A 25,444-nucleotide genomic window follows, 5' to 3' on the forward strand; every position below is an offset into this window, starting at 1 on the left:
TCAAACAGTGTGCCAGCATTCTCGAGAAGGATTACAATGACAATACAATGGCTGCCACTTTTGTAATAATGCACAAATGCAGATGAAGTTTCTACAACAACAACCATCATGACACTGACATACGAGCCACTTCCAACTTTAGCACTTTAACTTGCAACATCATCTCAATGATTATTAACCTACTGATCAACTAATACAAAGTAGAAGGACATTAAGAGCTGGTTGTTGAATGTGGGTTACAGAAAGCACCACTATCATCAGTAGTTTTGACTCTGTTTCTTCGTAGAAAATCGTCCTAACCATCACACATTATATGACCAGTTCTAAGTAAATACAAATTGAGTTATTATAGGTTAAAGAAGCTTTTCGGTGAGGTAATAAAGAATACTATAATAATTTATTATAAATAGATTCCATGAGACATATGCTTTTCACTGTAAACTCCACCTTGAAAAAAGGCTTCTCTAAACATCTCGGACAGTGAGATAAGTATTACAAGAGCATACAATGTTTCTCACACATTGGGCATCGTTCAACCAATTTATCACGAGAAAATTATTGCACCATTTTGATATTAGTGCAGGGATAAAGCTGTCGTTATTATCCCTTTTAGCCTTGGAAAATACTGATTTTTTTCCCTTCAGAACGCTGTCCCAGTTGTGATGAATGATAGCCATTCTCTGAAATTTTTTATGTACATAGCAATAAATACTAACAAACTCATTCAACGTATCGTTCAGATGATGTTTATGTTACAACTATTTCGAGAAGTCAGTACCGAAGATCGTTAAATCCCATGCAAGTCTTCTTGTGGTTTGATGAAATTATGTTCCTGGCAGCATACTTTCAACTGTTTCAGGAACACCCTAACAGATTGGTAGCTCGATACCTAAAAAACTGCAATGAACAACGTAGAAGGTCCTCATGAGCAAGGATAGTTGATTTTTGAAGACCTTAACATATAAAAAGCCGAAACTTCATCATAAGAGAAGAGAATATCTGATACACTTGAGGCTCTAACCGAGTATGTTGACAATTTCACTTTCTGAAATACCTTTCTTTAGCGTTGTTCTGTTACGTACGAGTAGTTTCAGAAAGAGTGCAGCACTATACACTTAATCAAATAGTTCCCGTTCTGGTCACTTCAATGTCAACATGGCTTCATGGAATGCCGTGACAATCACCACATTCCCTCCTAAGATAGAGACATTAACATTTATTTTGTGTGTTGTGTATATCACACTGAAATCATGTAAATATTTACTTTAGAAATGTGCTATCGCCTGCCATGTTTATATATTTAACCAATAATTATATGCAGTAACTCACTTGGTAAAATGTAGAAGTGTAGAAAATTTTCCTCCTCTTGTGATTCACTTTGGTGAATTTCATACCCAGTCACCTTTCACTGGAAGCATTGAAAACGTCTAAGGTGATGCCATATTGAAAAGAAACCTCTAGAAAGGCTACAAAAATTAGTATTACTGAACGTGTTTACGAGTCTCTTCCTTGTTTCTGTTCTCTGAATTAAGAAAAAAAAAAGGCAGCTTGGTCTTGTACTCGTAACAACGTACATCTGTATTTTTATGGCAACTTGGTGCGTTGAGCTTGTACTCGTAACAACGTACATCTGTATTTTTCACGAAACAGAGATTTAGTTCACAGATAACCATTCACTGCAGAGTTATGCAAAAATCTGTCAGTGATCATATTAATATCGTAATTTTTAATTGTGTGCGAACGAATAGGAATTTCCCCACTAAAGGTTGTTTTAACGCAGTATAAAAACATTGATTCGGGGAACTGAAAGGAAAACCAGAACCAAGACGCTTCATTGCTTCAGTATTTTATGCAAAGCTACTCGAGGGCTATCTTCGCTGGTCATCCCTGATTTAGCAGTGTAAGGCTAGAGAGAAAGCAGCAAGTCATCATCACTCACAAACAACTTTTGGGCTACTCTTTTACCAACGAATATTGGGATTGACGGTAACATTATAACGCCACCACGGCTGAAAGGGCAAGCATATTACGATTCGAGTGCCTTAACTACCTGACCATGACAAGCCATTCACTGCTTCAGCCAAACTTCCTCGGTTGGTAAGAAAACAAAAAGATAGTTCAAGAAAAAAGTGTGATATAGTGTGTCGCGCAGATAGCCCTCGTGTAGCTTTGCGCGAGATTCAAAAACAAAAAACAATCAAACAATAGTGTGTTTGTTACAAGTCTCGCACATTCACACGAAATTTAGTTCAACTGAAGGCAAAAGATTGGTTGTCATAGATTGCGTTAAACTTAAAAACGTGAAACCCCCTATTTTGTTAATCACACGAAAGTGAAACATCTCAAAAGTATTTAAAAGTTACCGAATAAAAATAGCATCGGTTCCTTCGTGACATAGATAGGCTCTACTAAGTTTAGAAAAAGTAGTAGACAAATATGCAGAGAGGTGAATAAACATAAGACGTTAAATGTTTTATATAAAACACGATAATTATCATGTTATCCAAAGAGTTATTAACATGCATTATTCTGAGTAAAATTTAGTAATCTCTTCTTCTGGTTAATGCTTTATTAAATATTTAGCTTAAACAAATAAAAATACATCGGCTTACGTGACATTCTTTTTGCTGCTTTGTCGTTGAAACTTTTAAGGAAAAACGATATGAAAAATCGTAAGGTACAAAACAGTAATTATATGGCAACATCAGTCCAACTTACGAACTTCCTTGCGTTGTAGTATTAAGTTTAATGAAAGTAGTTGCATAATTACCATAAATAATTTTTAAGTACATTTTGTTTCTGCTCGTTCTGCATTTTGAAAAAAAACACGACTGTTTCATCATAAGTTTAATGCGTGTGGTATGGTTTAAAAAGTTCATAAAACGCGAGTGTTAAATTTAGTTATTATTTTTAGAAGTGATACTTTATCGTTGGCTTCTTTACGGAACTATTTACGAAACATACGTTATATAGCTCAATAGCTGCGAATTTGGGATTATTATGTCATTGTGTTGTGTTGTTGTTGTTGTTGTTTTGAATGAAGCACAAAGCTACACAATGGGCTATCTGTGCTCTGCCCATCACGGGTATCGAAACCCAGTTTTTACCGTTTTAAGTCCATAGACATACCGCTGAGCCACTGGGGGGCTTGCGTTGTGTTACTAAAAGCTATTGTGTTTTTTTCGTTGTTTCAATTCAGTATTATTGTATTATAATACATAGTAGTTTGTGAAATTTTCTAGACATCTGTCGGAGTATAGTAACACGTTGAAAATTTAGTTGGAAAAATAGTTATATATAAAATGCATGATTGTGAGCCGAACAATAAAGGATGTATAATGGCGATTTTTAAAATGAAATTATATTAGATCGTATTGTAATAACAGAGGTAAAGAAGAAGAATTAAAGTTTTCCAGCTCTGGATATAACTGTGTAACGAATGTTGGTATATGTGTTCGACTTGTTTAAATATATTATTTTAAACCAAGTAGACTGTTTCTTCTTCCTTTATTGCTGAAACTTGCCACCAACTAACCACAGACACCCATTATAAAGAAACAGGCCTGTACACAAAACTTTACAATGTATTTTGCTTGGCCTTCTCACAACAATGAATCGAGTGGGATAATTTTGTTAGCGTGCATGGACTTCATTAAAAATACACTGTTAATGATATGTAATCTCTTTAACATGTCTTTCTCGTAAATATTCTTAATAAAACTTATCTCTGTTCTATATTCATTCACTCACTTAACGATGGGATGATGATGGAATGGATTTAGACTCTTTCGCCTGTGGTGTAATTTTTTTATACAAATTAGTTACAACTATTTACCCTCTCACGACGGTCAATCCCACTATTCGTTGGTAAAAGAGTAGCCCAAGTGGCTCTTCATTTATCATTTCAAACAAAATGTTTATTAAACACTATTTATAACAACATTTTTATCCATGAATTTATTTCACTGAAAAATAAAAACAAATTGAATGAAGACCAGCACACTAGAAACAATTAAAATGTTTATAATAATACGTAGAAAAAAAAACAGAACAACTTTATAGTGAGATTTTTGTAGGTCAAGTGAAGACTTTCTTATTAGATGTTAAGTCATTTCTGAAATGAAAAAGTTTGTTTTTAAAGCTACTGCAGCATTAATAGTGTTAGATAAACTTTCCATAAATAATTCAGTATTAATGGTATGAATGTTAAAATCTTCTAACATTTGGAGATTCATACTTTAATTAAACGAATTCAACTCCTACTTGTCGTCGGAGTAACCAGTTCTTTAGTTACTATAATATATTGTAAGAAGTTTGGAAAATCTATGGAATTATTACAACCAAATTTACAATTAGAGCTACAAAAAAGTTCTATTAGACGTTGGTAAAAGTAGAGAAACTTCTAGATCATATTTCTTAGAAAATATAATTTGAATTTGAGTTATTCAAACATTGGTTAAATACAATATTAAGAAAACAAAAGAAAGTTGCTCCAATAGATTAAAGTGAATAGACTTTACATTATAAACTGATATTAAATGAAACATGTCATATTATCTTCCAAGACATGTCTAACACTTACTAGATAAATGTAGGTTTTCTACAAATCCGTCAGTTACTTCCCATCTTGCCCATCGCGCACTTTTTAATCTAGAAGTAAAAAGAAAATTATATATATATATTATAAAAGCCAAGTAAACAAAACTATTGATTTTATTGTAAATTAGTCTGTTAGGATGGTTTTACAATAAAAAATTGTTTCTATTTTAATCTTATAGAATTACTTTTGAATTTATATTTTGATAATAGTAAAAACTCAAAAATATTTAATAACATATTGTATATAATGTAATATTCAGTAACAATGTTGTTCTTATTCTGCTCATCAGGAAATATTTTATATTGTAGCTTAACATAAAATCTATCATAATATTTAAGTGTTCTAAAGATTGAGAACGAAAACATCTGTAACTTTATATAGATAAACAACATTAGTGTCGCTGTGTCTGAGGTCAGTTACTTCAGCTATGACTGAAAGGAGACCTTATATACTTACATCGTCACAAATTTGGGTACGATACCCGTATTTTGCATAGCAAAGACAGTTCATCATGTAGCTTTGATCTTAAACTCGAAGAAACTTAGTGTGCAAATATAATAATTAATAATACAGACTTCAAAAGTTAGGAAAGTTATAACAATGTTTATAACATTCACAAAGTATGAATATGTTCCATAAAATATGTTACCACCACGGTAAAATATATAAACACAATGAATTTAACTAGTCTGCTCCTTTATTTTACTTTTTACTGATAAAAAGGTTTCTTGAATATCAGAATTATGTTTATAAATTACATGAATAAAGTGCAGACCGTAAAAATCTGTTCCAAGGATCGTGCATATGAAATGAGCATTTAAAGTAAAGTTTGTGAACAGGAACTAACATATTGATGTGATGTAATAGTTAGACTATAATTAATTACATACATACAGTTTTTATATAGAAAAAACATATGACGAGAAAGGAAGAAATAAATAAAATAATATTTTACTCATAGGAATTTCTTATTAAAAGAAACGAAATTATGTAACAGCGCATTTAACTTTTTTTTTCTGGGCAAACACAACTATATTTTTACTGTTGTCATCAGAGAAGCTTTATAGAATTAATGAAAACATAAATATAGAGAAATTAGAATATAAAACCAAATCCATCCCAATCCCACAACCATGTTGGAGTTCAAATTAACCATCCACATTAACTCTTTCATTGCTATTGACGCATATGTAGGACACAGTGCATAACCTGTTTCAGTCTTGAAAAGTGGTATATTAAGTAATTTATCTGAGATATATGTATGTAATAAAATCAATATGTTTATTATTAATATAAAACATCTTAAATTTTCAGTATTAATCTGAAAATATTTGAACGGAATTTTAGTTAACTTAAAACTTCTTACAATTTAAATTATATACTATTTTCTAAAACCACTTCAGGTTGATATTAAAAGTGGCATGTGATTAATTATAAAGTACAACATGAGTGTCTTTGAAGGAAAAACGGAAGGATTATGTATAAATATGATATTAAAATAAAATAAAACAATTTATATAGAACTATATTCGATAACAATGATCTGAATAATGAATAGATGTTGTAAATACGATACTGTGAACATAACTATTTATTTACTTTAAGCAGACGTTACTAAAGGCTTAAAAACAGAATTCTAATAACTGGTTAATAGTAACTTACTGTTTTTGCAAATTCTTTGTCGTCACACATCTTCTGCCTGAATTCATCGTCACTCAGAGAGTCTGGATTGTTTTCGTTTTTGCACTGTTCAAATGCATCTTTTTTCTAAAAGACATAGCAAAAATGTTTATGCGATTTATTTATATTAATATGTTATTTAGTGAAAATAATGGTTTCGGATAGCATGATGGTTAGGGTACTCGACTGGCCCTCTGGCTGGGTGCGAGTTTGAATCCTGTAATCCCTGAATTGGACACTCTTGCACTTTTAAATGTTGGTCATAATAATGTAGTTGGTAAAAGAGGAGCTCAAGTGTTGATGGTGTTTCATGTTTACTAGCTGCCTTTCATGTAACTTATCACCACTAATCAGGGAACGGTTAGTGCAATAGGACTCAGTTTTTAAATTATTTTGGTATAAACGTATGAACAGATTAGAGAGATCTCTTCTTCTATGTGGTGAAACGTTAACATAATCTAATAATATCAAGTCCCATAGACGCTAAACGACAAGATTGAAGGTTTATATCCAAACTAGGTTTGAATACCCGTAATGAGCAGAGTAAATATATCCAGTTACATGGCAAAAATATACATAACCTTCCAGTAATTCAGCAGTAAGTACTATTGTCTATAACGCCTAAAATTGGGTTTCGATACTCGTGGCAAGCACAGCACAGTTAGCCCATTGTGTAATTTTATGTTTAGTAACAAATTTCCTGAAACATACTCTTTATATGGATGTGTATTTGTATTAGATTGTGACCTAATGGTTAGTGCATCGAAGCTGGAACCCAAGGATTTGGAGTTCTTGATATGGTACCACTAAACAATCTTCTTATCTCCAGATGTGGGTAATTTATAAATTCTGTTATTCATTTAAAATTAACCAACGTACAGGATTTTAGTGACTGGTTAATTATCTGCTGATCCCAGTTTAAAGTTAGGAACAGCTATGCCTGTCTATAATAAGTTTCTTACTTGTCTACTCAGGTAATTCTATGCAGAACATGTCATTTGTATGAGTGAACAAACGAACTCTAAGAGTAACGACCGAGTTGTTCAGAACATGCCATGAAATATTCAAATAAAAATAACCATATAAATAATTTTCTATAATAATAACGATAACCATGAACACAAATAATAAACTATTGTTATTTAATGTTTTTCAGTAGTTCACATTTAAAGAACTATTATCAATAGTACTTACCTCCTGTGGGAAACTTTCAACAATAGCCATTGCTTTTTTTACGTCTTCTTCATTATCGCCTGTAACAATGAAAAGTTTATGAATGAAGAAACGTTCTAAAGCTTTGTTATTATTTGTTTATCTTTGTTAATATATAATATTATAGGTTATAAAAAAAGAAGAGAGGAAAACCGTTAAATCCCCTAATAACTACTTGGAAAGCAAGTTCTTAACAAGAAAAACATAAACAATTCCCATTCTCCACTATCTTAGCTGTAAGTTTATAACATATTCTTGCTCAACACTGAAAACATTGAAGTAATGATCCATTGTGTTGGCTTTACTCTCAACTACACACAAATAACATTTTACTTATTGTAAATATAAATTTGTGAATATACAAACATTTACACTGACCTTTCATCTTTAGTTATTATTACGTTATATCATTAAAGCACGTGAAACTAGCCAGAACCGGTTTAAATGATGTTATAGAATAATCTGCTACACGAACTATTTCATAAAAGTCACTTACTGCACAATAATTTGTGTAATTTTCCATGTCTTTTCTTTTGCCCAAAGCAACCGCAACGAAAATAGTCACCAGAAGCAATACCGCTGGACTCTTCATTTCTGATGGTTTTAGGAGAACAAGTCTACAGTGTCCAAACTGTCAGCTGATGTTCTGAGTGCGACGGATGATAATATTTTGGTGAAATTATTGCGTTTTTATACAAATCTTTGTTGGTTCAGGTTTATACACAGAATCGCTCACATGCTACTCACTGTTAAGAAACGCTGTTTTTAAAATTATGAAGTAAAACATTGCGTGTTTGAACAAACCAAACTATGTTAAGCTGCTAGATCATTTTTTTATACCAAACTGATGTTTACAGAAGAATATTTGTTTGTTTTGTATTTATACTCACAGAAACTGTCACGTGATTTTTAACGTATGCACCCTAAGCTTCTGGAATTTGGTGTGTTGTTGTTACATACTCGGTTAGTCACACAAAGTCACAATAAGACGAATACACACAGTTAACTGAAGAACTGCTCGTTAAGTAAATGTTAATTTTTTATCCTTCTATTTTGTTCAGGACCGGAACGTGAGTTAGTAGTAATCGAAACATTCATTGTTTGTAGCTCTTTCCAAGAATGGTGAAATCTCATTGTTCCATCAGTCAAGAGTTTGTGATGAATATTGTTTACTAGTAACTGGAATTAGAGAATGTTAACATGTAGTGCTCCGTTTGGCTGTACAGAAAACAATCTAAAATAGGTGTATTTGAATACACTTCTCTTGAAAATAAAAGTCATTGTAAAAGGTATTTTGAGTGAATGAGAAGACAAAATTCTGGAAATATCTGAACCAAACATCGAGAATTTCAAATAAACCACAAGCTGTCATTGATTTATACTGGTTTCAAGAAATTCCATTCCTCACCAGTAACTCTGAGAAAACTCAAATAATGACATAGGTAGGTTTCGTATGGTAGTGTAATATGAATTGTTTCTATGGTATTTCGAGTTATGAAGCTAAGGTTTGTTCACTCGAGTAGCCTTTGTTCAGGAATAATGGTGCGGGAAGTTTTCAGAAACCAGTTTTCAGTAAGCTTGAGAAACATGGCGTTGATAACACTCCACTCGCAATCTAAGGGTCACGGTATTGAATATCTTCGTGGGATATGCTCGTCCTTTCAGCCACGAGGGCGTTTTTAAGTGATGTTCAATTCCATTATTGGTTGGTAAAGAGTATTCGATAATGGATGATAGGTGGAGCTAAGTAGCTATTTTGCCTTTATTCTAACACATCATAATTAGAAACTGTTAGTAGTGTTAACAAGCTGCCTTATGTCTAGGCAATCACTACAAATTTCGCAACTACTAACTTGGTATTTTTAATTAAGTTTTCGAGAAATTAAAAGAAAAAAAAAAAACAGTATAAAGTGACCAGTGATGAATTGTAAGAAGAGTTAAATATAGAACCTTATTCTCCCAGATTTAAAAGGCCTGGATGTGTAAAAGAATAAGTGATGAGAAAAATGATGAATTTGATTTATATATATATTTTCTACGCATTAATGAGTTTTCCTGCTAAATAATTTCCTACAATGACTTACTGGCATCATGTATGTCTATATCTCGTCACAGATAAATCAACAGAAGAAGTTGCCATTAAATCAACTTTAAAGAAATCCATAAAGTTCACACAATTTTCAACTTTGAATACACTAATTGAGATTATTAGTTTTACAACTTGATTCAGCATTTTTTGGGATTGAAACGCCAATTCACTGATACAGAAATCAAAAGAGAGTTCTACCTGGTCTTACTATAATAGAAATAGATCATTTTAAGCCTTATGTTAAGAAAATGTCATGTTTGTCTCGATTGTCTTTATTAGAGGATCTTCAAACAAAAAATCTTCCATTTGACCAACAATAAAAATTTGTTTCACGAAGTTGAGTATATTTTTCAAATCAATTAAATCGTTGTTTCGTTTGTGAAGAACCCGTTAGTGAAATTGTTCTTTTTGTTGCTTATTGTATGACAGCCTTAAAACTCAGTAAAGAATCGTTTGTTTTAATTACGATGACTTAATTCAGGACTCTATTATGTCTGTTTAGTTTCATATGGTGAATTTGAGAAAGGTTTCTATACATGTCTTTAAATCATAATATCTATTTCGACACGGAATATGTTTATATCAGTTATTAAAATAAATTTTATATATTGTAAAATACATTAATCTTTAGGACACGGTTTTCAGTTGGAGCACTGTTCATTAGGACAGATTAATTTTTAGCTTTCGGGATACTCTAAACAGTTACAACTGGTGTATTAACTTTCAGGGTGCGGTCTAGAAATACCATTTCAATATTGGTGCTCAGTCTTGTTCTACCAGTTTCATATTAATCAAAACCTTAAAAGAACAGCAGATATAATGTGGTGTCTACTTCTGTAGTTGGGTGGTAGCTTCTTACACTAAAAGATATCTGGTTTCGGCAACTGCGGTGAGGAGAACAACATTAACCCATAGTGTAATTATCTGCTTTATAACAAAGGAAACAAAATTCTGAAAGTGGACGTTCAAATTAGCTGAGCCTTGTAGAGGCTTTATAAAAACTTTTAAAACTCTGTTACAAATTGAAAACTGCATCCATTCCATGTTTTCCGTATCAGAGTTTATAGATAAAATACAATATCGCTTGTAATATTACGGCCATGTGGCTGTGTATACTTTGATCTGTGGACTGGTACTTTCACAAATATGCGTGAGTCTCGCTCGAGTTCGTTAATTTAACGAAAGCTGTGCACAAACAATTAAGAACTGCATATTTTTGTTTGTTTGTTTTTTACGAGTGCGTGTTATGACAATATAAATATTTAAAGCAATGTACAGTTTGTACTGAATATGACATTTCATCGATGTCCTTGTACACGTATAGGTTTTGAAAGGTGCGTAGTACTCATGAAGAAGACCTCAGTACAAACAACGAAACGGTTTTTTCGTTTAACAGGAAGTTGCGGTCCATTAAAGTTGAGAAACATATTTATGGTTGTAATTTATTCAATTGGTACGTTGATTATGATATTAAAATTACTATAACGGGGTCATTAAATGCCAATCAAACTCAGAACGTGTCTAAGATACGAAGTCCAAAAGATAAAAAATAGTCATATATTTGAGAAATTTCGAGTTTAGTAACAGAACAAGGAAGATTTCCTAAAGACAGCATAAATACATATACGATTACACATAACGTGTGTTTTAAGGATATTTCGTGTTTTAGATTCTTATGAAATCCTAAGGTAAAATAGATTGCAACATAAATAGTTTTTCTCTTACCGAAGTTGTCGAGGGAAAATATTCGAATAAAAATATCACAACATGATGTTTCTGAAACTGTTTTGGAGAATATTAACACAAGAAAGAAGTTTTACTTCAGATTACAACTACATTTTCTTTTCTCGAGTCTGGTGCAGTCTGGTGTTAGGGTTACACTTCAGTGAAAGTGGCGAATTGAATGATAGATTGGGTTTCAGATGTCTTTTTTATCAGACGTAAGAATTGATATATATGTTGATGACACTTCAATTACGAAATTTAATAATATAATAGCGTTGAAACCCTAAAATGCACGTCATCAAATTCGTGGTTATGGCTCAGTGTGAACATTCTTAAAGGCTCCAGTTTTAATAAACCTAAAGTTCTGATAATAATTATTTCAAGTTTTTCTCACTTTTGTACAGTCTTCAATAACTTAAATTTCTCTCTTGTTAAGGTATTTTTGTTATATAGTCTTTGTGCCACTGTTCAGAAATTGATTTAATTTCCAAACCTTGAATTGCTTTATAGAAAATTTTCTGAGCATTTTTAAACATACCAATATACCTGAGATGTCAAGCAACGGTAGTGTGTAGGTTTCTGGGAGTGAAAAATTTAAATATCCAGATGGCGGTGATTAATAATACTGTCCAAAGATCAGATTTTTTGTGGTTTATATATAATATATATACAAGTTTGAAGTATGACTTAAATTAATCTTACAAATATTAAATCCATTAAACCTGACCAAGAATGCAACACCTCAGCTTACTTTAAAGTCATCAGACACATGGATTGTGGTTCTCTTAGCACACTATATTCCACATGTGGTAGGATTAATAGACCCTTGATATGCGTCGAATGAATCGTTTTCATCACATTGTGACGTTGCACAGACTATCAGACCACCAAAAGTATATATTTTATTGCCAGTAATTCATGCTCTCATTGGTTAAGATTTCGTCCTATGTTGGCAAGGTGACAGTGCTGCAGCTAATACAGACAATACCTGGCACAAAATTTGTCTTCAGGCATTCACATTTAGAGGAAAAAAATCATCTCTCATCGAGCTCCATATTCGCCTGGCTGCAACGCAGACTCTACGTATAACAAAGCTGTACAGCCTCATTTGTACAGCACGTTAAACACAGATCATGGCAAGCAAAGACGTTGACATTAGCTCATTTCGAGAAACTATAAGTTTCCAGACCAGTTCGACATTAAAGATCATGGTTCCTGTCTCATTTGATGAACCAAAAGTTTTAAACAAGATGCTGAACTTCTACTGTGGTTACATTGCTATCACTAAATGCTCGACCAAAGAGAATTGCCTTTGCTGTCAATATGGACCCTCCTGTTTGAAGGAGTGCTGCTGGGAAGGTAATGAACAATGTGGATATTCAAAAAACTATGAAGAAATTGCACAAAATGCTTCTGGTGGTCAGAACTGCAGCAAGATAATTAAAGTGTGTATACTTGCGTAATTTTGCGAACACAAATACAATATAGTTTAACAAATGTATTGAAATGGAGTTTTTGGACAATATATATACACACCAGATGAAAAAAAAAATTTAATTCAGCTAACACTTTACAAATTGGTTATTTTAAACCATTATGGATGCAATTTTGAAAAGTGTCCTCTATCAAGCAATCTTATTTTAAATAAAGAATGAGGGTAATCTATTTCCAAATCAGCATCTGTTTATTGCTGAAACCTAACTTTCACAGACTCTCTTTATAGTTCACAGAATTTAAGATATTACGATAGTCACAAGATTATACACAAATTAGGCCAAACACTTAATTCTCAGTGTTCAATGGTACCTGTATCATACTACCATAGTGTAATTAGTTTGAGGAAGACGGGTATATTTATATATGATTTTATAAACACTTACTATCAAAATTAAGTACAAAAACCAAAAAGACAATGTCGGCCATTTTATGACGTCATTTCAACATGATCCATCAAAGGAAATTCAGACAATTTTAGTTTGTAATTTTTCAGACCACAAAATTATATTGTCGTACTTGACCTAACAACTAAACCTAAAGAGCAGGCCTAACCTGATTGCTTATACAATAGCCCTAACGTAATTCATCGTAACAATAATAATTATGATCATGCTTGACCAGCTTCGCGGTAACAAATGCGTAAGGGCCCGGCAAGCCCGTAAGGCGTGCGACTCATAATCCGAGGGTCGCGGGTTGTATGTTAAGAATGTATTAAACATAAATAAATACCACACATTCATACATTTCGGAATCGACAACGTGAAATATAGTTGTAGGTGTAAACAAATTACGTTGCACTGTTTCTGGTTGTGATGAATTTTTACCCAAACATTTTGGTGTATAGTTATATGCTTGAGGAATTATTTCAGTGATTACCCAGTATTAGAATAATACATTGACATAGATTTAATTCAATCAGAAAAAAATCTAAAAGCAGTAACTAGTGACTTTCTCGTATCGCACCTTTGGTAAGAATCCACATTATACTTTCTCAAGCACCTCAGGGTTTCATGTTAAATGATAGATTACATAGAACCTGTACATTTAACAGTGCTATCGTTTTACGATCAGGAAAAAATGGCAGATATAGTTTGTTCAAACACAACTTCCGTAAGGCATTTGCTCGAAAAAATAGGTAATTATTAGTATCCGATATTGACCCACATACACTTCAGAAATAGAAACAAAAGTAGTCAACATATTCAAGAGAAATGTAGAGCAGATAAAAGTAACAACTAAGTACTCAAATGATTAAGTAAGTTATGTCAATGTATCAACTAACATTGTCTCAGACTCATTTCAAATAGCCCTTGAAAGGCTTTTGACAAAGAAACCATTGATTCAGCAAACCGTAACTCTAGGTCAACAAGGGATATTAGAAAGTGATACCAGCCTGATAGATATGTTATCAGGTTCACAAACTTTTCAATATGGCGTCACCTCAGATGTCTTCAATTCTTCCAGTGAAAGGTGACTGGGTATGAAATTCACCAAAGTGTATCACAAGAGGAGGAAAGTTTTCTAAACTTCTCCATTTTGACGATCACGTGCAGATCGTCGGTACTGACTTATCGAACTAGTTGTAACATAAACATCATCTGAACGATAGGTTGAATAATTTTGTCAGTATTTATTGCGATGTACATAAAAAATTTCAGAGAATGGCTATCATTCATCACAACTGGGACAGCGTTCTGAAGGGAAAAAAATCGTATTTTCCAAAGATAAAAGTGATAAGAACAACAGCTTTATCTTTGCACTAATGTCAAAATCGTGCAATAATTTTCTCGTGATAAATTGATTACCCAATGTGTGACAGACATTGTATGCTCTTGTGATGCTTGTCTCACTGTCCGAGATGTTTACAGAAGCCTTTTTCAATGTGGAGTTTACAGTGAAAAGCATATGTTTCATGGAATCTGTTTATAAAGAATTATTATAGTATCCTTTATTACCTCACCGAAAAGCTTGGTTGACCTATAATTAGTCAATTTGTATGCACTTAGAACCGGTCATATAATGTGTGATTGTTAGGACGATTTTCTACGAAAAGACATAGACAAAACTACTGGTGATAGTGGTGCTTTCTGTAACCCACTTTCAACACCCACCTTTTGATGTCCTTCCACCTTGTATTAGTTGATAAGTAAGTTAATAATCATTGTGATGATGTTGCAAGGTAAAGTTGGAAGTGGCACTCATGTCTGTGTCATGATGGCTGTTGTAGTAGAAACTTCATGTGCATCTGTGCATTATTACAAAAGTGGCGGCCATTGTAATCCTTCTGGAGAATGGTGGCGCACTGTTTGAGTTGCACTGAATGTATGTTGTGTTATAGAATATTTAATAGAATTTTTAAGTTTTTTGTAAGAATGTGGCGCTATATCCGAAAGTAGTTAATGTTTAAGATAATACTTATTCAATAATAGTAATAAACAAATGGATAGGGTTGTGAACCCCCCAATGAAAATGCCAAAATATTGGTTTGTTTGAGATTGGCTCAGAGATCTGGAAGTACTTATGCAATAGAAAAACGGACAGACAGAGATTATTGTGGTGTGTTTATATATATAGGTTAAAGACTGTAGTGTGGACTAATCTAACATTAAAAATATTAAAGAGAGAGACAGTGCCTAACATCATGTTCTCAAAAGCTAGAAAATGAAAAATACATGAAATAACACATTTCTTTTTTTTCCATCTTTAATAATTAGGGAAAATTTTACCAAACTATTTTACTGGTTTTAGAAAGTTCATTCTTTTAGTTTACAGCAAAGACGTTCTTGGCCACGATTATATAAATAAATATTAATTTTATTATAATATTTATGAATTAATTAATCGAAATTTATTTGTATTAGTTTTTTTCTGGTTTTCATTTTTCTCTTCATTCGTCATTTCAAACAAAATGTTTATTAAACACTATTTATAACAATCATTTTTATCGATGAATTTATTTCACTGAAAGATAAAAACAAATTGAATGAAAACCAGTACACTAGAAACAATTAAAATATTTATAATAATACGCAGAAGAATAAAGACAGAACAACTGTATAGTCAGATTTTCGTAGGTCAAGTGAGGACTTCCTTATTGGATGTGTGGTCATACCTGAAATGGAAAAGTTTGTTTTAAAAAGCTACTGCAACATTAATAGTGTTACATAAACATTCTGTAAATAATTCAGTATCAATGGTATGAATGTTAAAAACTTCTTATATTTGGATATTCATACTTTAATTAAATGATTTCAAATCCTACTTGTCGTCGGATTAACCAGTTCTTGAGTTACTGTAATATATTGTAAGAAGTTTGGATTAACCAGTTCTTCAGTTACTGTAATATATTGTATGAAGTTTGGAAAATCTAGGGAATTATTACAACCAAATTTACAATTAGAGCTACAAAACAATTCTATTAGACGTTGGTAAAAGTAGAGAAACTTCTAGATCATATTTCTTAGAAAATATAATTTGAATTTGAGTTATTCAAACATTGGTTAAATACAATATTAAGAAAACAAAAGAAAGTTGCTCCAATAGATTAAAGTGAATAGACTTTACATTATAAACTTATATTAAATAAAACATGTCATATTATCTTCCAAGACATGTCTAACACTTACTAGATAAATGTAGGTTTTCTACAAATCCGTCAGTTTCTTCCCATCTTGCCCATCGCACACTTTTTAATCTAGAAGTAAAAAGAAAATTATATATATATATTATGAAAGCCAAGTAAACAAAACTATTGATTTTATTGTAAATCAGTCTGTTAGGATGGTGTTACAATAAAAAATTGTTTCTATTTTAATCTTATAGAATTACTTTGGAATTTATATTTTGATAATAGTAAAAACTTAAAGATATTTAATAACATATTGTATATAATGTAATATTCAGTAACAATGTTGTTCTTAGTCTGCTCATCAGGAAATATTTTATATTGTAGCTTAACATAAAATTTATCATAATATTTAAGTGTTCTAAAGATTGAGAACGAAAACATCTGTAACTTTATATAGATAAACAACATTAGTGTCGCTGTGTCTGAGGTCAGTTACTCCCGCTATGACTGAAAGGTGACCTTATATACTTACATCGTCACAAATTAGGGTACGATACCCGTATTTTGCATAGCGAAGACAGTTCATTATGTAGCTTTGATCTTAAACTCGAAGAAACTCAGTGTGAAAATATGATAATTAATAATACAGACTTCAAAAGTTAGGAAAGTTATAACAATGTTTATAACATTCACAAAGTATGAATATGTTCCATTAAATATGTTACCACCACGGTAACATATATAAACACAATGAATTTAACTAGTCTGCTCCTTTATTTTACTTTTTACTGATAAAAAGATTTCTTGAATATCAGAATTATGTTTATAATTTACATGGATAAAGTCCAGACCGTAAAAATCTGTTCCAAGAATCGTGCATATGAAATGAGCATTTAAAGTAAAGTTTGTGAATAGGAACTAACATATTGATGTGATGTAATAGTTAGACTATAATTAATTACATACATACAGTTTTTATATAGAAAAACATATGACGAGAAAGGAAGAAATAAATAAAATAATATTTTACTTATAGGAATTTCTTATTAAAAGAAACGAAATTATGTAACAGCGCATTTAACTTTTTCTTCTGGGCAAACACAACTATATTTTTACTGTTGTCATCAGAGAAGCTTTATAGAATTAATGAAGACATAAATATAGAGAAGTTAGAATATAAAACCAAATCCATCCCAATCCCACAACCATGTTGGAGTTCAAATTAACCATCCACATTAACTCTTTCATTGCTATTGACGCATATGTAGGACACAGTGTATAACCTGTTTCAGTCTTGAAAAGTGGTATATTAAGTAATTTATCTGAGATATAGGTATGTAATAAAATCAATATGTTTATTATTAATATAAAACATCTTAAATTTTCAGTATTAATCTGAAAATATTTGAACGGAATTTTAGTTAACTTAAAACTTCTTACAATTTAAATTATATACTATTTTCTAAAACCACTTCAGGTTGATATTAAAAGTGGCATGTAATTAATTATAAAGTACAACATGAGTGTCTTTGAAGGAACAACGGAAAGATTATATATAAATATGATAGTAAAATAAAATAAAACAATTTATATAGAGCTATATTCGATAACAATGATCTGAATAATGAATAGATGTTGTAAATACGATACTGTGAACATAACTATTTATTTACTTTAAGCAGACGTTACTAAAGGCTTAAAAACAGAATTCTAATAACTGGTTAATAGTAACTTACTGTTTTTGCAAATTCTTTGTCGTCACACATCTTCTGCCTGAATTCATCGTCACTCAGAGAGTCTGGATTGTTTTCGTTTTGCACTGTTCAAATGCATCTTTTTCTGAAAGACATAGCAAAAAATGTTTATGGGATTTATTTATATTAATATATTATTTAGTGAAAATAATGGTCTGGCATAGCATGATGGTTAGGGTACTCGACTGGCCATCTGGCTGGGTGCGAGTTTGAGTGGGTCATAATAATGTAGTTGGTAAAAGAGGAGCTCAAGTGTTGATGGTGTTTGATGTTTACTAGCTGCCTTTCATGTAACTTATCACCACTAATCAGGGAACGGTTAGTGCAATAGAACTCAGTTTTTAAGTTATTTTGATATAAACGTATGAATAGATTAGAGAGATCTCTTCTTCTATGTGGTAAAACGTTAACATAATCTAATAATATCAAGTCCCATAGACGCTATGCGATAAGGTTGAAGGTTTATATCCAAACTAGGTTTGAATACCCGTAATGAGCAGAGTAAATATATCCAGTTACATAGCAAAAATATACATAACCTTCCAGTAATTCAACAGTAAGTACTATTGTCTATAACGCCAAAAATTGGGTTTCGATACTCGTGGCAAGCACAGCACAGTTAGCTCATTGTGTAATTTTATGTTTAGCAACAAATTTCCTGAAACATACTCTTCATATGGATGTGTATTTGTATTAGATTGTGACCTAATGGTTAGTGCATCGAAGCTGGAACCAAAGGATTTGGAGTTCTTGATATGGTACCACTAAACAATATTCTTATCTCCAGATGTGGGTAATTTATAAATCCTGTTATTCATTTAAAATTAACCAACTAACAGGATTTTAGTGACTAGTTAATTATCTGCTGATCCTAGTTTAAAGATAGGAACAGCTATGCCTGTCTATAATAAATTTCTTACTTGTCTACTCAGGTAATTCTATGCAGAACATGTCATTTGTATGAGTGAACAAACAAACTCTGAGAGTAACGACCGAGTTGTTCAGAACATGCCATGAAATATTCAAATAAAAGAACCATATAAATAATTTTTATAATAATAATAATAATCGTGAACACAAAGAATAAACTATTGTTATTTAATGTTTTTCAGTGGTTCACATTTAAAGAACTATTATCAACAGTACTTACCTCCTGTGGGAAACTTTCAACAATAGCCATTGCTTTTTTTACGTCTTCTTCATTATCGCCTGTAACAATGAAAAGTTTATGAAAGAAGAAACGTTCTAAAGCTCTGTTATTATTTGTTTATCTTTGTTAATATATAATATTATAGGTTATAAAAAAAGAAGAGAGGAAAACCGTTAAATCCCCTAATAACTACTTGGAAAGCAAGTTTTTAACAAGAAAAACATGAACAATTCCCGTTCTCCACTATCTTAGCTGTAAGTTTATAACATATTCTAACTCAACACTGAAAACATTGAATTAATGACCCATTGTGTTGGCTTTGCTCACAAATACACACAAATAAAATTTTACTTATTGTAAATATAAATTTGTGAAAATACAAACATTTACACTGACCTTTCATCTTTAATTATTATTACGTTATATCATTGAAGCACGTGAAACTAGCCAGAACCGGTGTCAATGATGTTATAGAATAATCTGCTACACGAACTATTTCATAAAAGTCACTTACTGCACATTAACTTGTGTAATTTTCCATGTTTTTTTCCTTTGCCCCAGGCAATCGCAACGAAAATAGTAACCAGAAGCAATACCGCTAGACTCTTCATTTCTGATGGTTTTAGAAGAACAAGTCTACAGAGTTCAAACTGTCAGCTGATGTTCTGAGTCAGACGGATGATAATATTTTGGTGAAATTATTGCGTTTTTATACAAATCTCAACAATAGAGGGAAAAGAAAAAAGGTTTTCACTCGTACATTACAGTAAGAAATGTCCATGTTGATCTACTGTTAGAAAACTATTTATTCTAGTATCTCTGATGAAACATTGCCTTTAAACAATATATTTGACGGATCATTTTTGCCTTTTGTGTTATCTCTTTTTTGTTTGTTCAGGTTTATGCACAGAATCACTCATATACTACTCACTGTTAAGAAACGCTGTTTTTAAAATTATGAAGTAAAACATTGCGTGTTTGAACAAACCAAACTATGTTAAGCTGCTAGATCATTCTTTTATACCAAACTGATGTTTACAGAAGAATATTTGTTTGTTTTTTCTGTATTTATACTAACAAAAACTGTCACGTGATTTTTAACGCATGCACCCAAAGCTTCTGAAATTCGGTGTGTTGTTGTTACATACTCGTTTAGTCACACAAAGTCAAAATAGGACGAATACACACAGTTAACTGAAGAACTGCTCGTTAAGAAAATGTTAATTTTTTATTCTTCTATTTTTTTCAGGACCGGAACGTGGGGTATTAGTAATCGAAACATTCATTGTTTGTAGCTCTTTCCAAGAATGGTGAAATCTCATTGTTCCGTCAGTCATGAGTTTGTGATGAAAATTGATTACTTCTAATTGGAATTAGAGAACGTTATTAACATGTAGTACTCCGTTTGGCTGTACAGAAAACAATCCAAAATAGGTGTATTTGAATACACTTCTCTTCAAAACAAAAAAGTAAAAGGTGTCTAGAACGAACGAGAAGACAAAATTCTGGAAAAATCTGAACCAAACATCGAGAATTTCAAATAAACCTCAAGCTGTCATTAATTTATACTGGTTTCGAGAAATTCCATCCCTCACCAGTAACTCTGAAAAAACTCAAATAATAACATAGGTAGGTTTCGTATGGTAATGTAATATGAATTGTTTCTATGGTATTTCGAGTTATGAAGCTAAGGTTTGTTCTCTCGAGTAGCCTTTGTTCAGGGATAATGGTGCGGGAAGTTTTCAGAAACCAGTTTTCAGTAAGCTTGACAAACATGGCGTTGATAACACTCCACTCGCAATCTAAGGGTCGCGGTATTGAATATCTTCGTGGGATATGCTCGTCCTTTCAGCCACGAGGGCGTTGTTAAGTGATGTTCAATTCAATTATTGGTTGGTAAAGAGTATTCGATAACGGATGATAGGTGGAGCTAAGTAGCTATTTTGCGTTTATTCTAACACATCATAATTAGAAACTGTTGGTAGTGTTAACAAGCTGCCTTATGTCTAGTCAATCACTACAAATTTCGCAACTACTAACTTGGTATTTTTAATTAAGTTTTCGAGAAATTAAAAGAAAAAAAAACAGTATAAAGTGACCAGTGATGAATTGTAAGAAGAGTTCAATATAGAACCTTTTTCTCCCAGATTTAAAAGGCCTTGATATGTAAAAGAATAAGTGATGAGAAAAATGATGAATTTGAGTTCTATATATATTTTCTATACATTAATGAGTTTTCCTGCTATATAATTTCCTACAATGACTTACTGGCATCATGTATGTCTGTATCTCGTCACAGATAAATCAACAGAAGAAGTTGCCATTAAAACAACTTATAAAGAAATCCATAAAGTTCACACAATTTTCAACTTTGAATACACTAATTGAGATTATTAGTTTTACAACTTGATTCAGCATTTTTGGGGTTGAAACGCCAATTCACTGATACAAAAATCAAAAGAGAGTTCTACCTGGTCTTACTATAACAGAAATAGATCATTTTAAGCCTTATAAGAAAATGTCATGTTTGTATCGATTGTCTTTATTAGAAGATCTTCAAACAAATAATCTTCCATTTGATCCACAATAAAAATTTGTTTCACGAAGCTGAGTATATTTTTCAAATCAATTAAATCGTTGTTTCGTTTGCGAAGAACCCGTAAGAGAAATTGTTCTCTTTGTTGCTTATTGTATGACAGCCTTAAAACTCAATAAAGAATCGTTTGTTTTAATTACGATGACGTAACTCAGGACTCTATTACGTCTGTTTTGTTTCATATGGTATAATTTGAGACAGGTTGCGATACAAGTCTTTAAATCATAATATTTATTTCGATACAGAATGTGTTTATATCAGTTATTAAAATAAATTTTATATTCCGTAAAATACATTAATCTTTAGGACACCGTTTATAGTTGGAGCACTATTCATTAGGACAGATTAATTTTTAGCTTTCGGGATACTCTAAACAGTTACAACTGGTGTATTAACTTTCAGGGCACGGTCTAGAAATACCATTTCAACATTGGTGCACTGTCTTTTTAAAGCACTGTCTCGTTCTACCAGTTTCATATTAATCAAAACCTTAAAAGAACAGCGGATATAATGTGGTGTCTACTTCTGTAGCTGGGTGGTAGCTTCTTACACTAAAAGATATCTGGTTTCGGCTACTGCGGTGAGGAGAATAACATTAACCCATAGTGTAATTATCTGCTTTATAACAAAGGAAACAAGAACCTGAAAGTGGACGTTCAAATTAGCTGTGCCTTGTAGAGGCTTTATAAAAACTTTTAAAAAGTCTGTTACAAATTGAAAACTGCATCCATTCAAGTTTTCCGTATCAGATTTTATAGATAAAATACAATGTCGCTTGTAAAATTACGGCCATGTGGCTGTGTATACTTTGATCTGTGGACTGGTACTTTCACAAATATGCGTGAGTCTCGCTCGAGTTCGTTAATTTAACGAAAGCTGTGCACAAACAATTAAGAACTGCATGTTTTTGTTTGTTTGTTTTTTACGAGTGCGTGTTATGACAATCTAAATATTTAAAGCAATGTACAGTTTGTATTGAATATGACATTTCAACGATGTCCTTGTACACGTATAGGTTTTGAAAGGTGCGTAGTACTCATAAAGAAGACCTCAGTACAAAAAACGAAACGGTTTTTTTCGTTTAACAGGAAGTTGCGGTCCATTAAAGTTGAGAAACATATTTATAGTTCTAATTTATTCAATTGGTACGCTGATTATGATATTAAAATTACTATAACGGGGTCATTAAATGCCAATCTAACTCAGGGTGTGTCTAAGATACGAAGTCCAAAAGATAAAAAATAGTCATATATTTGAGAAAATTCGAGTTTAGTAACAGAACAAGGAAGATTTCCTAAAGGCAACATAAATTTTCTTTTCTCGAGTCTGGTGCAGTCTGGTGTTAGGGTTACACTTCAATGAAAGTGGCGAATTGAATGATAGATTGTGTTTCAGATGTCTTTTTATCAGATGTAAGAATTGATATATATTTTGATGACACTTCAGTAACGAAATTTAATAATATAATAGCGTTGAAACCCTTAAATGCACGTCATCAAATTCGTGGTTATGGCTCAGTGTGAACATTCTTAAAGGCTCCAATTTTAATAAACCTAAAGTTCTGATAATAATTATTTCAAGTTTTTCTCACTTTTGTACAGTCTTCAATAACTACAAATTCTCTCTTGTTAAGGTATTTTTATTATATAATCTTTATGCCACTGTTCAGAAATTGATTGAATTTCCAAACCTTGAACTGCTGTTTAGGAAACTTTCTGAGCATTCTTAAACATACCAATATATCTGAGATGTTAAACAACGGTAGTGTGTAGGTTTCTGAGAGTGAAAATTTTAAATATCCAGATGGTTTATATATAATATATATACAAGTTTGAAGTATGACTTAAATTAATCTTACAAATATTAAATCCATTAAACCTGACCAAGAATGCAACACCTCAGCTTACTTTAAAGTCATCAGACACATAGATTGTGGTTCTCTTAGCACACTATATTCCACATGTGGTAGGATTAATAGACCCTTGATATGCGTCGAATGAATCGTTTTCATCACATTGTGACGTTGCACAGACTATCAGACCACCAAAAGTTTATATTGTATTGCCAGTAGTTCATGCTCTCATTGGTTAAGATTTCATCCTATGTTGGCAAGGAAACAGTGCTGCAGCTAATACAGACAATACCTGGCACAAAATTTGTCTTCAAGCACTCACATTAAGAGGGAAAAAAATCATCTCTTAACGAGCTCCATGTTCGCCTGGCTGCGACGCAGACTGTACCTATAACAAAGTTGTACAGCCTCATTTGTACAGCACGTTAAACATAGATCATGGAAGCAAAGACGTTGACATTAGTTCATCTCGAGAAATACAAGTTTCCAGACCTGTTTGACATTAAAGATTAACATCACGGTTCCTGTCTCTTTTGATGAACCAAAAGCTTTAAACAAGATGCTGAACTTCTACTGTGGTTACATTGGTATCAATAATTGCTCGATCAAAGAGAATTGCCTTTGCTATCAAAATGGACCCTCCTGTTTCAAGGAGTGCTGCTGGGAAGGTGATGAACAATGTGGATATTCAAAAAACTATGAAGAAATTGCACAAAATGCTTCTTGTAGTCTGAACAGCAGTAAGATAATTAAAGTGTGTATATTTGCGTAATTTTGCGAATACAAATGCAATATAGTTTAACAAATGTATTGAAATGGAGTTTTTGGACAATATATATACACACCAGATGAAAAAAGAAAATTTAATTCAGCTATACACTTAAAAAATTTGTTATTTTAAGCTATTATAGATGCAATTTTGAAAAGTGTCCTCTATCAAGCAATCGTATTTTTAAATAAAGAATGAGGTTAATCTATTTCTAAATCAGCATCTGTTAATTGCTGAAACCTAACTTTAACTGACTTTCTTTATAGTTCACAGAGTTTATGATTTCACGATAGTCATAAAATTATATACAAATTAGGCCGAACACTTAATTCTAAGTGTTCAATGGTACCTCTATCATACTACCATAGTGTATTTAGTTTTTGAGGAGTAAATTTAGATATGATTTTATAAACACTTACTATCAAAACTAAATACAAAAACAAACAAACAGGCAATGTCGGCCGTTTTATGACGTCATTTCAACATGATCCATCGAAAGAATTTCAAACAATTTTAGTTTGTAATTTTTCAGACCGCAAAATTATATTGTCGTACTTGACCTAAGAATTAAACCTAAAGAGCAGGCCTGATCTGCTCGCTTATACAATAGCCCTAACGTAATTCATTGTAACAAGTATAATTATGATCATGCTTGACCTGCTTCGCGGTAACAAATGGGTTATATAAATAGTGTTTCGATTGCTATGAAGATCATTGTATTTCAGCCTAAAGATACATGGTTTCAGACAATCGCGTCCTGGGCAATGAATGTGACGAACATAGTGTGGTTGAAATAGTATTATTACAAACCTGGAATGCCTTCTTCTTAATAGCCTAATGTATTAAAAAGAGAATTACTTTATTATATTTAAAAGTCTCAAATCGAATTTTCATGTAAATACACTTTAAGACGACAGCAACTGTTGTATGTTAAGAATGTATTAAATATAAA

At 32.0% G+C, this 25,444-nt stretch overlaps 3 long non-coding RNA genes across 4 annotated transcripts in view; all 3 read right to left on the reverse strand.

Annotated features, from left to right (window-relative positions):
* Positions 1-25,444, reverse strand: part of LOC143248783 (uncharacterized) — a 68,864-nt gene that overhangs the window by 26,940 nt on the left and 16,480 nt on the right. Inside the window, exons 1-3 of one of the 2 annotated variants that reach the window (XR_013027178.1) lie at positions 7,475-7,529; positions 6,263-6,367; positions 4,583-4,650 (exon numbers count right to left, since the gene is read on the reverse strand). The exons of the other annotated variant lie outside the window; for it this stretch is intronic. This is a non-coding gene — a long non-coding RNA (uncharacterized LOC143248783). Of the gene's footprint in view, positions 1-4,582; positions 4,651-6,262; positions 6,368-7,474; positions 7,530-25,444 lie in introns of those variants that run through there. 2 annotated transcript variants of the gene reach the window in all.
* On the reverse strand, positions 15,742-18,203 carry LOC143248288 (uncharacterized). Its single transcript, XR_013026875.1, has 3 exons — positions 18,108-18,203; positions 16,430-16,497; positions 15,742-15,915 (listed from the first exon to the last, which is right to left on the reverse strand). It is a non-coding gene; the product is annotated as an uncharacterized LOC143248288 (long non-coding RNA).
* Positions 19,276-20,071, reverse strand: LOC143248289 (uncharacterized). The gene is made up of 2 exons (XR_013026877.1): positions 19,790-20,071; positions 19,276-19,334 (listed from the first exon to the last, which is right to left on the reverse strand). It is a non-coding gene; the product is annotated as an uncharacterized LOC143248289 (long non-coding RNA).

Source organism: Tachypleus tridentatus, chromosome 4, assembly GCF_004210375.1.
Source record: "Tachypleus tridentatus isolate NWPU-2018 chromosome 4, ASM421037v1, whole genome shotgun sequence".
NCBI lineage: Eukaryota > Metazoa > Arthropoda > Merostomata > Xiphosura > Limulidae > Tachypleus > Tachypleus tridentatus.